This window comes from Prionailurus bengalensis, chromosome C1, assembly GCF_016509475.1.
Source record: "Prionailurus bengalensis isolate Pbe53 chromosome C1, Fcat_Pben_1.1_paternal_pri, whole genome shotgun sequence".
In the NCBI taxonomy this organism is placed as follows: Eukaryota; Metazoa; Chordata; class Mammalia; order Carnivora; family Felidae; genus Prionailurus; species Prionailurus bengalensis.
The window spans coordinates 152,092,525-152,108,521 of NC_057345.1; the positions used below are offsets into that span (position 1 = coordinate 152,092,525).

A 15,997-nucleotide genomic window follows, 5' to 3' on the forward strand; every position below is an offset into this window, starting at 1 on the left:
ATCCATTTACAAGACACATTATATTTGTTCTAAAGACAGTAAAATACAGCCCTAACTGACCTTGGAATCACTTCTCTTACTGCAAGTCAAACCTATCTGGCAAACTATTTGAAGGTTCCTCCTTTGAATCTTTGGGTAATCCCCTGTTCTAATTTCTATTCCTCCTCATTTTCCCTCAAGCTTTACCCTCTTCAGATGTAGGATTGGGGCAAATAAAATGGTGGGACTTCTGCTCAGTTGAACAGGTGCTTAGTGAGTTTACAAATCCTTTCTGGTCCACAAAATATATCAGAAATATATATCCACATTTCCTCACATCATCTGCCCTGTGGCAAAGATATTTTTTCCACTGAGTTTCCTCTTAAAACTTTGATAATAGGTCTTATAAGGAATGGGATTTTAAATAAACTTTAAAGATGGTTACTAAAATCGTAATGGCTCCAAAACATCCAAGAAGTAAGAAGGTTTCCTTAAAAAGCACTGTAACCAGTACGATTTTTTTCCTTGTAGATATTTAAAACTTCCCCATATTCTTTCATATCAATGAAAAACACTACTACTGACAATAAGATATGGGAAAACTCACACAGTTTCAACTCATCACAAGTTGTCGTATCGATGTATTTAGTGGTGGTGGATAAACACTTTTGGCAAGAGAGCATTTGCTGTGACAAATATAATCAAACTATTATGCACATTTCTCAAGCCACACCAGCCTTGGAGAGGATGACCAAGTTGTGTTCTACCCAGCAGATTTCTGGGACCACCCCCCCTCCTGCCGCCAAGGTCCTGTCACATAGCTACCAAGCTGATTCTTAACCTTGCCATGAAATCTGGGGAACTCAGGGTTTCCTTGGCAGCCATGTCAGCCACAGTTGATGTCCTGGTACAGCTCCGGCCTAAATGTTAGCTTTCTCTGTGATGATTGCTGTCCTTCCTTGTTGGACCTTGACAAGATACCTATTGATCTCCCTTTTTTTAATAAAGGTGAGCTATGAGTAGCCTTTTCTTGTGGCTTGCCTAAAGCCTTCTGTCTTGGAACTACAGTGACACCCCTAATCTCAAAGCTTTTATTCCTCTTACAAAGCTGAGGGATTTGAACAGAGAAGAGGGGAAGAGAGAAGTGTCCAGGGAAACTCTCCTAGTGCATTTGACCATGGTGGAGTGGGGAGCTGGGGTTTGATGGCAGTGAGAGTGAGAGCCCGTTGGTGGGCAGAAGAGCCACTGTCCAGCTGAGTTCTGTAGCAGCCGGGCCCTCAGGGGCCCTGGGCACCAGTCAAGAATAGTCCTGTGTGTTGAATTGCACTTAAATGGCCTGACAACAGGCCCTTTGGGAAAACATCAATACCGGCCTGGGATAATAGGTTGCCAGGTTCAAGTAGACTGAAGAAATTCCCACCATGGGGGAGGGAGGAAATGGAGAGTTATGGCCATTCCTTCGGCTCTTTAGATTGTGCTGAAATGCCAGGGAACACTAAGCAGATGCTGCATGGAGTGCACTGGGCTTTCAGACCCAGGCTTTCCACTCACTCACGTTGCGCATCAGTCACCTTAGTCTAAACTGTCTGACAGGAGTAAATAAACAGAGTGGTATTTCTTGGTTGGATTAAGTGTCCACCAGTTGTGGCTCCACTCTACATATTTTTTCAGTGAATCAGCTTCTACCCAGGCAGGCGGGCCTCATAGCAAGGAAAGGAAGGTAGAAGAATCACTCTCAAAACTTATGTTTGGAACTGACACTGGACCTCTACTCACATTTCATTGGCCCAAGCAAGTCACATTGCCAAGCCTGATGCCAAAGATGTGACAGGGTCTAATCCTCCCATAGTGTGGGACAGGCAATATTTGAGAACAGTAATATAGCTTGACTATTATGTGAACGTGGGTGAGGAATTTGACTTCTCTGAGCCTCAGCTTTCTCCTGTGTATAGAGGGTCATAATAATATTCACCTTTTAGGGTTGTTTAGGATGTAAAAAGAAGTAATGCATTTAAATGCCATGTAAGTGTAAGATCTAAAATAATTAAAATGCTGCTCCAGAATTGCTCTTTCTCAAATATCATCTCAAAGAGCTGTGTGATTTTTCATTTTTTCAATTTATCTTATTCAATACAAGAAATAATCACAGGAAAAAATATGCATTTTCTACAAAGCTATTTGCACGTGTGAAAAATGTATCTTTTCAACATTGAAATTTTCCCTTAATTATTTCGCTTCCCCAAAGTTGTGTGATACAGTAAAATTTATTAATTTTAATTAATGTATGGATCTCCCCACAACTCCCTTTCCCTTCCTCTGAGAAAGATTAGGCTGTGATTGCTTATTTTCTTCCCATCCTGACTTCCAGAGTGGTCCTGCCATTGCCACCAGCCACGTGAAATCTGTGGTGAAGAATTTGAGAATGAGGACAGGTAGCTACAGCCTGAAATCAGGAGGATGAATGAGTGGATGGAATGACAGGAACCTGGTTACTGGGGAGGTGAGATGTTCTTCTCTTGGGAAATGAACGAAAAACCTCTTGGGGTCTGACTGAGGCTGGGATCCTGGAGACTGCAAGTATGGAGGAGTTTTTCTAGGGGATTTTAGAAAAGGAAGATATAGAGATTTAGAATCTAAGGGATTTGACTTTGAATCAGCGAAGATTACATTTAGCTGCAAGCAACAGAAAATCCTCTGAAGAATGGTAGCTTACCTACCACAGAAGATTGTTCCTCTTCCTCAGTCACTTTAAAATGTCCAAACATAGTGGTGCCTGGGTGGCTCAGTCGGTTGAACGTCCGACCTCGGCTCAGGTCTTGGTCTCGCAATTCATGAGTTCGAGCACTGCGTTGAGCTCTGGGCTGACAGCTCAGAGCCTGGAGCCTGCTTCCGATTCTGTGTCTCCCTCTCTCTCTGCCCCCTCCACCACTCGTGCTCTGTCTGTCTCTCTCTCAAAAATAAATAAACATTAAAAAAATTATAAAAAATAAAAAGTCCAAACATAGGTAGTTCATCACCGTCATGGAAGTTCCATGAGCATCAAGGACTCAGGGTCTTTCTCCCTTCTTATTCCACTGTCTTTAGCGGGCTCTCCCATGGTCCAAATAGGAGCTTCAGTTCTAGTGAAATCATCTGTATTATTGCCAGCATAAAGGAGGAAGGAAGAGGGAAGGCCTGCCAACACCCTTTGAGAAGATTTCTCAGGAGCTGCACTCAACACTTCCACTTAAACTCATTGCCGAGAATTTAGTCACATGGCCACACCTGAGAGATGTTTTTACTTTATTCCAGCTGTCCAGCCAAATCACGGGTTCTACTTCAAAGGAAGAAAAGGAAAATGGATATTGGGGCAGGTGACTAGCACACATTCCATAAAGGGGAAAGAAAATTTTAGGGTAGCATTGTGAACTATGTACTTCAACATTTTTAATAGTCCTTGAAAAATGAAGAACTTGAGTGATTGATTGATTGATTTATATTTGAAAGAGAGAGAGAGGGAGAGCACAAGTCGGGGAGAGGGCAGAGAGAGAGAGAGAGAGAGAGAGAGAGAGAGAGAAAGAGAGAGAGAGAGAGAATCTTAAGCAGGCTCCATGCTCAGCACAGAGCCTGACTTGGGGCTCTATCCTATAACCCTGGGATCATGACCTGAGTTGAAATGAAGAGTGAGACACTCAACTGACTGAACTATCCAAGCATCCCTGAGTTATTTTTAAATTAAACTGTGGTTTATGCCCTACATTTCATTACCTGTGACAGCGGCTTAGTGCTCAACTAGCCACTCTATCACCACTAAGTTCTTCTTTCTTCTTATCACTCATGGGCTCCTCCCACTGAAATTTCTTCCTATTCCTCTCCATATAATCTTCCTATAGGAGAGGAAAGGGCATTCTTCCCACCATAATTCCAATTTACTGGATTCCCCAATGGATGGCCTTGATGGATGACCTCATACACTGTGGAGACATACATATATATTTATTTATGTTTCCTCTTTTACCTGTTTTTATTCTTATTCTCTTTTTTGGAAACTTATGAAATAGGTCAAATGGCATCACACAGATATCATGGTCAAAAGCACTTCTCTTTTAAGAACCTCAGTGTTTGAGGACAGAACCCAGAGACCTTGTACTCTTTCCTATGTCAAGATGTGGTTTCTGCTCATAGGACATTTAAGAAATACTCTGCTGTCTAACTCCTCCTATATAAGGTGATTAATGTTGAAGTCCTGTGAACCTCACCTCAGCTACCCTGAAGTCTTCACTTCACTTTTACCAAGTATCATATTAGGATTCAATGCTAATTTGCCATCTTATTATGTTATCTTGGGAAGCCCAAATTCCAGAAAGACTGTTCACTTTCCTTCCCTCTCAGGATATTAGTTTAAATATACTATATTATAACACTGATTCTCTTTTAGAAGAAATAGATGTTCATTGTGGAAATTAGAAAAGTACAAAGAAAGAAAAAACAAACACTTATATCCTAACCATCTTAAATATGTTCGTGGGATTTTTTTTTAGTCTTGTTTCTGTGAATTTATATGTGTATGTACATGTGCATGTATTAACATGTGTGTTTTAAGCAAAATTAGGAATAGTCTACAAATATACACTGCTTAGTGTATATCTGTGTCCTGCTTTCCATATGAGCAACATCCATAAATATTCTTGACAGCATGATTTGTTAATTTCTGCATAGTACTTAAAAATTCACCATTAAAAATTCATTTCAGTAGGTATTTCAGTCCAGTTTTTTGTTGTTTGGTTTTTAAAGATGAAATGACTTTGACAACCATATGGAAAAACCAAAGTTAGTAGTCGGGACTTAAAACTTAATTCAGTGTTTATTTAGCTACTATTAGCTTCTTGAGGTTAGGAACTGTGCTTATGTATCTTGGCTAGTTGCTAACAATGGTCTCCCCAACAAACCAACAAACCCCAACAAACCTCCCTGTATTCATGCCTTGGGTAATTTTTTCCCACAGCAAATGTAGGCTTGTCCTGTGTAGTCAATAGATAAATAATTGGCTACACAGGATAATAATCAATATTATTATAAGTAATCAATAGGATAAATAATCAATAAATCAGTGGAAGAGAAGCTGGTGACTTCTGAGGCCATAAGAAGCGTGGCATTTCTGCCTCGGTCTCTTTGTACTCTGGCAGCATTCATAAGTGTGACTGCTGTGGGTTTCCTGGCTCTAAGGACATCTAACTTGGCTTTGTCATAGACTACGTGGTGAGAGAGACAGAGGGAGGGAGAGGGGGAGGAAAGGCAGCTAGCCTGCCCAGTTGTTCCAGCCATCCTAGCTGTGAAACAAGCCAACTTGGAAGTCCCGACCAGTCAAGCCATCAGTTGAAGGCTTAAACCACTATCTGATTGCAACTACATGAGCTACCCTGCATAAGAATGACCCAACTGAGCCCAGTCCGCCCAATGACCTATGAGAGAACATAATGAATTATAGTGTTAAGGCTTTAAGGTTGGGGGTGGCATACTTAGTATATTGTAGATGATTGGAAAACATCTGTTAAATGAGTATATAAATTCACAAGATTACTTACACACATGTATGTGTAATTGTGAAATTTCCTTATAATTACAATGCTAAAAAAGAGTCAGTCTTAATTTTGTTATTTCTTGTTTTTTTTTTCTTTTTTTTCTTTCAGCCTAATTTTTCATTGCACTAGATCAGTGAAGACTGACTTGGTATTTGTAAAACAGAGTAAAGCCAAATGCCGTAAATGGCTGATTCGAAGATTTCCTTTCAAAATGATTTATTGTTTGGTTTGGAAAACTTGCTTTTTAGTAATTAGCGCCATTTGGTTTTGTTCTGAAACTCCAGAATTAAAAAAAAAAAGATTTGAGCATTTACAAGGTTGTGGAAATGATGTTGCATCTTTTCTTATGTTTCCATCACAGTATAGGTAGGACAGGTGACAAATGACAGTGGGGGTGTCAGGAAGCCAGTGCAACTATGGCAGGTGAGTACACTGCATATGGGTAAAAGTATGGTTTTACATGGTTTCTGGGATTCCAAAGAAGAACTAGAATTGTCTTCAAACATTCTTTGCCCCTCCCCAATATTTACCCTCTTACAGCAAAAGATGGGTCTTAGAAGAGCCAAGAAAATAAGGGTGGAGGGAGCTAGATGTAGAAAGAGGAGGAACAGGGCACTTTCATGCAGTTTGTACTTCCTCCGAAAAAGAATTGCAGCTTTACATGAGAAGCAGAGCATTGTTTTCTCTGTTCTTCTTTTCTCCCACACCCTCCCTCCCTCTGTAACCAAAGTACAGAATATACTTCACATGAAGTTTGGCAGAATAAGAAAGGACATTAGCCTTCCCACGAGTTGTAGAAAGAACCTTGGCTGAGGGACAGACGTGTGTTCCTGCTGTGTCTTGAGCCAGGTGCTGTGGGGACAACTTTATCGGCATGGCAATCAAGGTGTGGGTACTTCAGAATCAGTGAGTCCCAATTCCCTGCCAAGAAAGGAAATAATGCAAAGAGGCCAGCACAGGGCAAACGCTCAACAAATTTCTGTTACCCCTAGTTGCTCTGATTGCAGCACGGGGGAGCCTCGGTGCTAACATAATCAAGCCGCAAAGTGTCCAAGGGGCTTATTTGCAAGTGTGATGTATCAGCTAAGGTAAGAAGCATTCTGTGCCGCTGAAAATCAAAGCCCCTTTAGATATTAAAATAGTGAGCCCTGAGATGGGCCCTGTCATGTTCTAGAGGGCACCCTTTCACCCTGAACTTGTGCTGTCTTGCTCCAGACATTTAAAACCATGGCAAACGTAAACAAACCTTAGAACGCCTACCACGTATTCCATGGCTGCAAGTTGTATCCTGAGGGAAAATTGTAGTAGAAATTACCAGCACGCATTTGAGACTTCCATAAAAATGGCAGGAAACACACGACAAGAGGTGGGGCTACTTCGGTTGCAGCCGAGTTTCTAATTCACAAAAGGGTGTGCTTTTCTCAACGTCGTTACTGAGACCTGGCTACTTGCTGCGTACAATTGAAGATGTGTGGAGAGGCTCCTTCGCACTTTGAATTTTTTCTAACTAATTCTAATTTCAGCTTTCAACATTGTGCTGCTCACATTATCCACCCAGCTCCCTTCTCTGTCCTCCCAGGAAACGTGGGTGCTCAATGACTTCTCGTGGTCGGTGCTGCTTGGTCTCACCCTGGCGTAGAGAGGTTTTGCCTTGTACAACTTCAAAACGCTCCTTTGATAACTCAATTTTGGTTTCTTGCTTAAATACTGACAAATCCAGCTTATTAGCACCTCTAGTTTGTTTTTAAAATGAATTCACTTTTTATCACACCCACTAAATTCATCCAAAGACTGTCCAATTTATTCTCAAGCAATTAAGAAAAGTCATGCAGAGTATTAGCCACAGGAACGCTGAAAATTGTGGTATGATGCAATGTTTAGCAGTTGTCTTATCTGTTCTGGGGTCTTGTGCCTTGATCCTCCCAGGTCAGAATATTCAGCTGTGAGATCATTTCTTGTGTCTTATTGCATAAATGAGCCAGATTATGTCGGACTAATTCTGAATAATCAAACTCAGCAGGCTTATTGATGAAACAGGGAGCCAGCTTAAATTATTTACAGTGAATGAAGTGCTGGTCCTACCACAGAGCAACTCTTGTTAATTGGGATATTCTGTTATCCACAGAATATCTATTGAGAGTAAGCCAAATGCTAGTGTTCCTTCCAGCATAGTTTGAGAAGTGTTGACTTAGACAATATGCGTTAAAACAAGTTCATTCGATTATCTCTATTTTAGGATGCTACTGAGTATGACCTCCTCTGGGGAGTACTGCCTGCTCCAAACAGTTTACCTCTATCGCATAGCTTACTCCATAATGGAACGTCTGAGTTCCCGGTCTCTGTTCCCCACCGAAGTGGGTACTCTTCAAATGTGTTAAGCACATCTTTGGGTGTGAAGAGTGAAGGAATAAGCAAATGAGAAAATGAATGAATGAGTGAATGCAGCATCAGATGTGTGATGTTGGAAGAGGGTTGAATGCAGCTAGTGGCTGAGTAATCCCAAGGTGTTCCCCGTGCAACAGTGATAGTGTTACCCATCTTGCACAGTCGTTGATGAGAGAAAAATGAGATAAACCATATTATTTTATTTAACAAGCTTATAATTGAATGTCTACTTGGAGTTAAATAGTATGAAAACATTCCAAAGTGCTTAAAAATGTTTCCATTTATTTCATAATGAAATTTGGCCAATTTTTCTAACTGTACATACACCACTAGGCAGGGTGGCTTGCCATTGTTCTCGAACATCCTGTTTTCAGATTTTCAACTAAGAATTCACATTTCCTCATAGTTTACTGCTATTACGACTTTGTAATAGGAATGGTCCTGTATGGGAATGGTCCTGTAGGGAATCTGAACTGCATATTTTGATAACCTTTCTTTATGATCTTGCTTGGTTTCATTTGGATATAGTTCAGGAAAAAGAAAAGAAAACAGAAAAAAAAAGTCACAGATTTGTTTTTTAATAATTAAATGTAACCCTTTAAGGGTACAATGCCATTTTATTTTAATTTTCTATTAAATTTTTCTTATGCTTGGTGAGTTCCAAATAAGCAGAATGCAGTTTGGGTATGGAAAACAAGTTTGATAACAATCTGAATTTAACTTTGTTTGGTAACTCGATACCAAAAAGGAATGTGAGAAATATTTTCAAGATTTGAGAATATTTAGATTTTTTAAAAGTGCGTATCATGTAAGTTAATTGTTTACATGGTTTTGAAATGGTACATGCATTGATATATGACTGAAAGGAAGAGTCAGAAAAAAAAGGCATCTTTGCTTAGGAACAGCTAAATTTGGGAACTAACAAGAGTGGAACAGATAGATAATTTAGTAAGTTGTTGCATGGAATAAATTTACTATAGTAAAATCCCCATTTACTTTGAGAACATTCCTATATTTTTCAAAATAACTCATAACATCATTTTGTATAATGGATGAGTTTCTTTCAGTGGTCATGGTTTCATAATTTGTAAAACCTAAAAAATGTCTAACCTTCTAGTTAGAGTTTTTGTTTTTGTATTTCTTTTCTAGACTGCTGTGACATATTACATTGCTTTGGGTTGAGTGTTTTAAATTCCAAGAGATATGACTCCCAAAGTCACTCAAATAAGCAGGCGGAAAGACAGAGCCATCGGCCTCCAGTAACTATTTAAGTCAAATGGATTGTACATTTTTAGGGAGTAGATTGTGGTTCTTAATGAAAAGGTTGGGTTTCAAAACTTTGAGATTTGGATCTCAGACCCTCATTTTCATAGAAATCCTGATATAAACGATGCATAAGTTCTGAAGCCACTCCCTCAGGTCAATTTAATGTACAACGTTGCTGGAAGAGTAAACCTAAGTCTGAATTCAGGATGAGGGGGTTCGGTCTTATTGGCGAGTGTACCTAGAGGGTTGCCCATGATATCAGGGTTGCATGGTCTCAAAGGTCCTAAGGGTAAAGCTCTAAAGGGAGCTGCAGAACCTTCTCTGGAGAATGGTCAAGGTTCGATGCTGGCCAAGATGCCAAAAGCAGGGGCTGTTTTAGGCAGCAGTAGGGTGCAGATGGGAAGTTTTGTCATCTGGTCACTATGGTGTTGTATTGGTTGCAGTCCAGAACATTGGAACTTTTTCTGCAACACTGGGTAGGGCTCTGGTGTCTGAGGGTATAGTAGTGGGCAGGTGTGACTGGGCTGAAGTCTTTCATAAATTGTGTCTATAAATCATACTATTGTATTAAGATGGCTTTGTAACAACTCCAAAATATGACGGCATAAAGGAACCTTTTATTATTTACATGGACTGTTCGGACAGGGCACAATGACAGCAGCTTGTTTTTACAACATCTGGGACCTCATCCAGGAGACTGGAAAGCTGAGTACTAGAATCATCTGAATGCTCGTTCACTCACACGTCTGGTGGTTGGTGTGGCTGTTGGCTGAGGGTCTTCCTAGGGTTTTCAACTGGAAGAGCTACATGTGGCTTCTCCATGTAGCATGGGCTTCCTCTCCGCATGGTGGCTGGCTTTCAAGGGTCAGCATCTCCAGCAGTGCTGATTTCCTGGGCTTGTGATATGTGCAGTCACACAAAGCCCCACACTCAAAAAGAGCCCAGGCTTGGTTTATTGCACTGTCACCATTGTCTTGAAATTTAAAATTTTTGAATAACAAGCAGCTCATTTTCATTTGCCTCAGGTCCCACAAATTATGTAGCTAGTGCTGCTTGAGAGAGAGAGCATAGAGCAAGGAGGGAGAAGGGGAGGAAGAAGGAAAAAGAAAACTAGTTAGAAGCTATATTACCTGTTTGGATCTAATCTAGGAAGTCAGACTTCCACTACATTGTGTTTGTTAGAAGAAAGTCACTGAAGTGTTCCATATTCAGACAGAAGAGAATAGGTTCCATTTCTTGAGGGAAGGATGTCAAGGTTCTGGGAGAGTATGTGGGAACATAAACATTGCTATGGCAATTTTTGGAAAATACAATCTGCTACAAATGCTCTTCATGTATTTCTGCAGGTGCCACCTACTGGGTAGAGTGTTTTGGTGTGTGTGTGTGTGTGTGTGTGTGTTTTATAATCTTGTGTAATAGAATGTTAAAATTAAAGTTAGAGCCTGAGACACCAAGATAGACTTGATCTGATATTTTTTAGCCAGATCACAGTATGCAACATTTACATTCCGTGACTTGAATCCCCTCAACCACTTTAAAATGCCGAACTGATATGGAGAATTTTGAAGTAACATCTTTGGAAAGAAAAGTTGCTCCAACCTAGGGAATGGTGTGGGTATTATCTCCTTTGTTCCAACTTTAGAAAGAGGAGACTTCTGTGGGTTCATTGGGAGCATTTTGAACGATGTTTCTTGAGGTTGGGATTCTCAGAAGATTAGTGCCTAGTTTACACCTTAGAAAGTCAAATATGGGAACAGGCTTCCAGTTATGAAATGAACAAGTCATAAGAATAAAAGGCATAGCCTGGGGAATATAGTCAATGGTATTGTAATAGCATTGTATGGAGACAAATGATAGCTGTATTTGCAGTGAACATAGCATCATGTATAGACTTGTTGAATCACTGTTATACACCTGAAACTAATGTAATACTGTGTCAACTATACTTCATTAAAAAGAAAGAAAGAAAGAAAGAAAGAAAGAAAGAAAGAAAGCCAGCCAAACAGGGCAATGACAACAGGGTTAAGTGCTACCTTTATTTTTTAAATCAAATTTTATTAAAATTTATTATTTATCACTGCTATTTTATTTCAAATAACAGTTTTATTTTAATATTTTATTAAAATTATTCTTATATTTTTAATGTGATTTAATTAATAATGTCTTTATTATCCTACCTCATAGAATAGACAAGATAGGCAGCTCCAGGTCAGGGTTATTTATAGGCTCACTATCCACCTCATAGGGGTTACAAGCAGGCTTGACCACACCCATGAGGAACATGTATCTTCCCAAGGAGAAGCTCAAATTAGACACCCCTTGAGGCCCACTGGGTGTCACCAGACCCTCTCAGAGGTAAATGGAAAGGAATCTATTCTAATGGGCCCACGGTATACTTGACTCTCTCCAAGAAAGAGGAAGGGAGGTTCCGGGAGCTGCTTCCCTTGTACATTTGGAGATAATTGCTACAAATACTTGGATTCAATAAAGATGAAGGGTTTATACCTCCAGATTTCTAAGGAGCGAAGGAATAGTCTATGTGGAATAGGCATGAGGGTGATTTGAGTGAGGCAGTGTGAATTTATTATTGTCTTTGTCTAATAGGGGTCTAGGTGGGTGAAGGACCAGAATCCAGAAGTTGTAGTTGATAACCAGATTAATTAAGGGCTATAGAGGCATGACTAGGGTGACCCACTCTTCCGGTTTAACCAGACTGATGAGTTTCCTGGGTCATGGGACTTCCAATGCTAAAACAGGGATGGATACACCTTGATAAAACTGGGATGGTTGGTCATCCTACCCTTGACAACCCATAATAGGATGCATCTGTCCAGGGCAAGGGAACTGCAGGGAGGTCTAGGAGAGACCTGACAGGATGCTTATGACAGTATTCATAAAAGAAAGACTCATTTGTAAACATTTAAAGCATTTAGACAAAACTAGTTCATGAAGGACATTGCCTATCCCCTTACTATTTCTTGTTCTTCTCCTGACTTTAGCTCCACCCAGGAACTGGCTAGTAAGCTGCAGGAAGAACATCAGAAGGGAAGAGGAAGAGCACAGAGTGAAGAAATCATGGATAACCCTCCACAGGGCAGCAGCCCAAGCAAGGAGGCAAGAGGTTTAGGATAAATCAGTTCCAGTTTTGGACTATGTAAGATATTCCAGTTAGTGGATTTAACTCTCTTTGTTACTAAAGTGACCCTTTTCCTGACATAGACATCTGAGAATGTCTAAAAAAGTCATTAGAATATGCCTGAGTGTTCATCCAAGGGCAAGGGAAGGTTAACTCCACTGAACCCATGTGTAGGGGGAATGGATCATAAAAGCAGGTGCTGTGATTTCATTATGGGTCACACTTGTTTAATATACTGTTACACCTGAAATTTCAAAACTCCTGCTCTAAGATGAAGTAACAAATTGCATGTCAGAAAAATATTTTGTCAAGTTTTTACTCCATTTTTTGAGCATTATGCATTTTCCATGAACGGTTTAAAATCCTTTGGATGATGATCTAGTTAAATATAGGGAAAAATTCCACCCTTCCCACCCCTTGCTCAGCCCTTATAGCACCCAATGGCCATCCCACTAGATGCCACATGTTTGCTTCTTCTCAGGACAGATGCCAAGGGATTCCACGAAGTAAACATCAGATCTTCCACAGGGAACTGTAGGTTTATTTCTTCTCTGGGATGATTGTCAGAGATGACTCAGCTTTCTACACCTCCACTCCATTCCTTCAGTCAGGTGATCCCACCTGTTTCTTCTACCTGTACTCAGTTCAATTCATCTGCATGTACTGGCACACAGGAAGTACCACTTCCTGCTGGCTTGTCAGTATTGCTACTTATTCCCACCCCATCCTTACACTCACCCATATCTGGCACCCAGTCTCAAGATCTGATGTTGATTTACTGGTCTTTCTGGACCATGCCATCTGAAGCTTCTGACTCTCTCGGCCAGAATTCTGTGTGTAAAGCACTGGTTGCTGATACCATGGCACTATTTATTGGCTTTCTTGGATCTGAGCTCTAGTCTCAACTCTGTTAATAACTCAGTATAATTTTACTCAGTTGTTTTAACCTGCAGGACACCTCCATTTAACCTCAGTCTCTTCATCCATACAGTTGGGTAAAAATAGATACATTGCTCAGAGATATTGGGCAGAAAGAATAGCCATGAACAATAGCCACTTTGTATGAGTTAGGTAGTAAATGTATGAATAGTATTAATATCAATACAATTTGGTTACTGGGCTGGAGTTGGGATTTTCAATATGGTTACCTTATCTTTCCCCTTGCCTGTCATTACTACATCCGTTGGCCATTTGCCTGGATCTCTGATCCCCAAGAGCTGATGTCCTGAATGCCAATATCTACCTTCCTCCCTGGACTATCTTTCTAGGGTCAATGCCCTCGTATTGCATCATGCAAAGGTCAATTACTCTCTTTCCTTCAATCCCAGGTAAGGTTCCTAAGCCTTCTATATTTGACTATTGTCTCTAACCCAATCTCCTAATGACTACAGAGACTTGTACAATTCTGGTTCAAACAGCACTCTTCTCCCTTCTGCCTTCATAGCAGTCCTATAGAGGAAAACTAGGAAAGCAAAGTGTTCTGGAAGTCATGTGAAAAAAGTGTTGTAAAAAGGAAGGCTTGTACAAGTCTGTCAAGTGCTAACAATCAAGGAAGATGAAGCCTGAGAATTGATTGTTGGATTTAGCAATGTGTAAGTTACTGATGGGCTTTATAAGAACAAATTTGGGGAAGTAATCATAGTAAAAGTTTGATTAGAGTAGGTTCAACAAAGAACAGAAGGAGAAAAATCGAAACAGCAAGTATAGACAACTCTTTCAAGGAGTTTGTTGTTAAGGGAAGGAGAAGAATGGGCAATAGCTGGAAAGAAATATAGGATGAAGAGTTTTTATCAATGAATACATAATACAAGTATGTTTGTAGGCTGATGGGCTAGACCCAGTAGAGAGGAATAAATTGGACAGGAGAGAGAGGGAAAATTGCTAGAGCAATGGCTTGAGTAGATAGGAGGTGATGGATCTAGCATACCATTGGAGGGGCTGGTTTGTAGGCATATGAATGACTCCACTCTAGTGCAAGAAGGGAAGTGTGGTATGAGCACACATGCAGATAGATAGATGTGGAAGGGCTTTTCTGATTGCATTAGTTTTCTTAGTTACATAGGAGGGAAAGTTATCTGAGAATGAGGATGGAGGAGGCATTGGGGTTTGAGAAGAACAAAAGTAAGACATAGTTACTTAGAAGAGTAAATGATCTAAGGAAATACAATGTAATTGCTGGACAGGGTTAATCACCCACATAATGTTGGCGGTCATGAATCTAGATTGATGTCATCAGTGGATTTTTCTCTAGACATGTTCATCGGTGTGGGTGTAGGCACAGAGTAGGCAGAATGTTGAATTTAACCAGGATTGGGTTTTATCCAAGGGAGTTTGGTGAAGTGAGAGCAAAGCAAAGAAATTGGGGACAAATTTAAGGGAGTGATTATAATAAGTGACCATGGAATGTAAGCTGGATAATGGGGGAAGTGTGTGCGGATATAAGGAGAACCACTGGAAATATGGGATCAGTGGATTGGAGGTGTTTATGGAGTAGGAGCATTGTTGGAATTGGGGTTTAGGAAGTGAGATGGAAATAAAAGTAGTTATTGGCCAGAAAGTAGGCTGTATGGTGGGTAGACAAGTAGTGGTGGGGCAGTGATGAGGTGGGGGTGTGAGATGACTTCAACAAACCCAGTAATTTCTAGAATGGCACATTGGTGTGGCTTAAAGTATTCTCCATGTAGGCAAGTGGATAATGAGGAACCATTGTTTTATGCTAGTGTTCTTTTCTCATTATAATTATTTTTGTCTCAGTTGGGTACATGAGTATTAAAAAAGAAAGAGAGGAAAAAATGTGGAGTAATGATAATTCAGTTAGTTTGATTCAGCTATGTAATTAATCTCAAAGTACGGTTTGGGCACCCCTGGAGTTCCCCAAGACCTTTTTCAGGTCTCAAGTATTTGCATAATAATAATAATAATAATAATAATAAGATGTCATTTTCCATTTTTAATTTTTGTCTTGTGAATGTACAATGGCTTTCTCCAGAGGGTATGTGATGTATGATAGCACAACAGATTGCAGAAGTAGACATGAGAATCCAGCTGTCTTCTATTAAGCTAGAAATTAAGGAGATTAAAAAAAGTAAAACAATGCCAATTTTTTGCTATTTCTTTTTGTTTTGGAAAATACCATTTTTTCCACAAAAAAAATTGTTACTAATGTTAACTTACAATAGGTTTGTTTGTTTTTAAATCCACCCATTTATTAAATTTACTGAGTGTCTATACTATGCAAGAGTTGAAGATGCTGAGGTAATTTATACAGCTTTCTGGATGATGGTGAACACAGACACAGAAATAAATAAAGCCCATTGTTATAGTAGTATGATAGTATTTTCTGTCTATGGGTATAGCTACATTCCCAACTTCTTGTTCCTTTTCCTCAAAATGCTCCTCACCTCCATCCCCCATCTTCTCACAACTGGTTACTTCTCATTTGAGGTCTCAGCTAAAATACTTCCTCCTCAGAAAGGCTTTTCTCATTCTGTCAGACAAAGTATTTGAAGTTTTCTACAGCCAGCCCCCTCCATAAACACATCTGAAGACACTAACCAATGGAATATGCCAAATGTGTTGGGGTATGTGTGATTAGTAATTTTTTTACAAAAAAATGTAGTGCTCATTTTGCTGGAGTCGCTTGCTGGCTCCTAGGAAGTAAGTAGCCATG

The 15,997-nt window shown here is 40.0% G+C and overlaps 1 long non-coding RNA gene across 1 annotated transcript; it reads left to right on the forward strand.

Moving 5' to 3' along the window:
• Positions 1-617: 617 nt before the first annotated feature.
• LOC122481386 lies at positions 618-15,652 on the forward strand. The gene is made up of 3 exons (XR_006296841.1): positions 618-2,479; positions 5,902-5,963; positions 12,191-15,652. It is a non-coding gene; the product is annotated as an uncharacterized LOC122481386 (long non-coding RNA).
• The last annotated feature ends 345 nt before the right edge of the window (positions 15,653-15,997 follow it).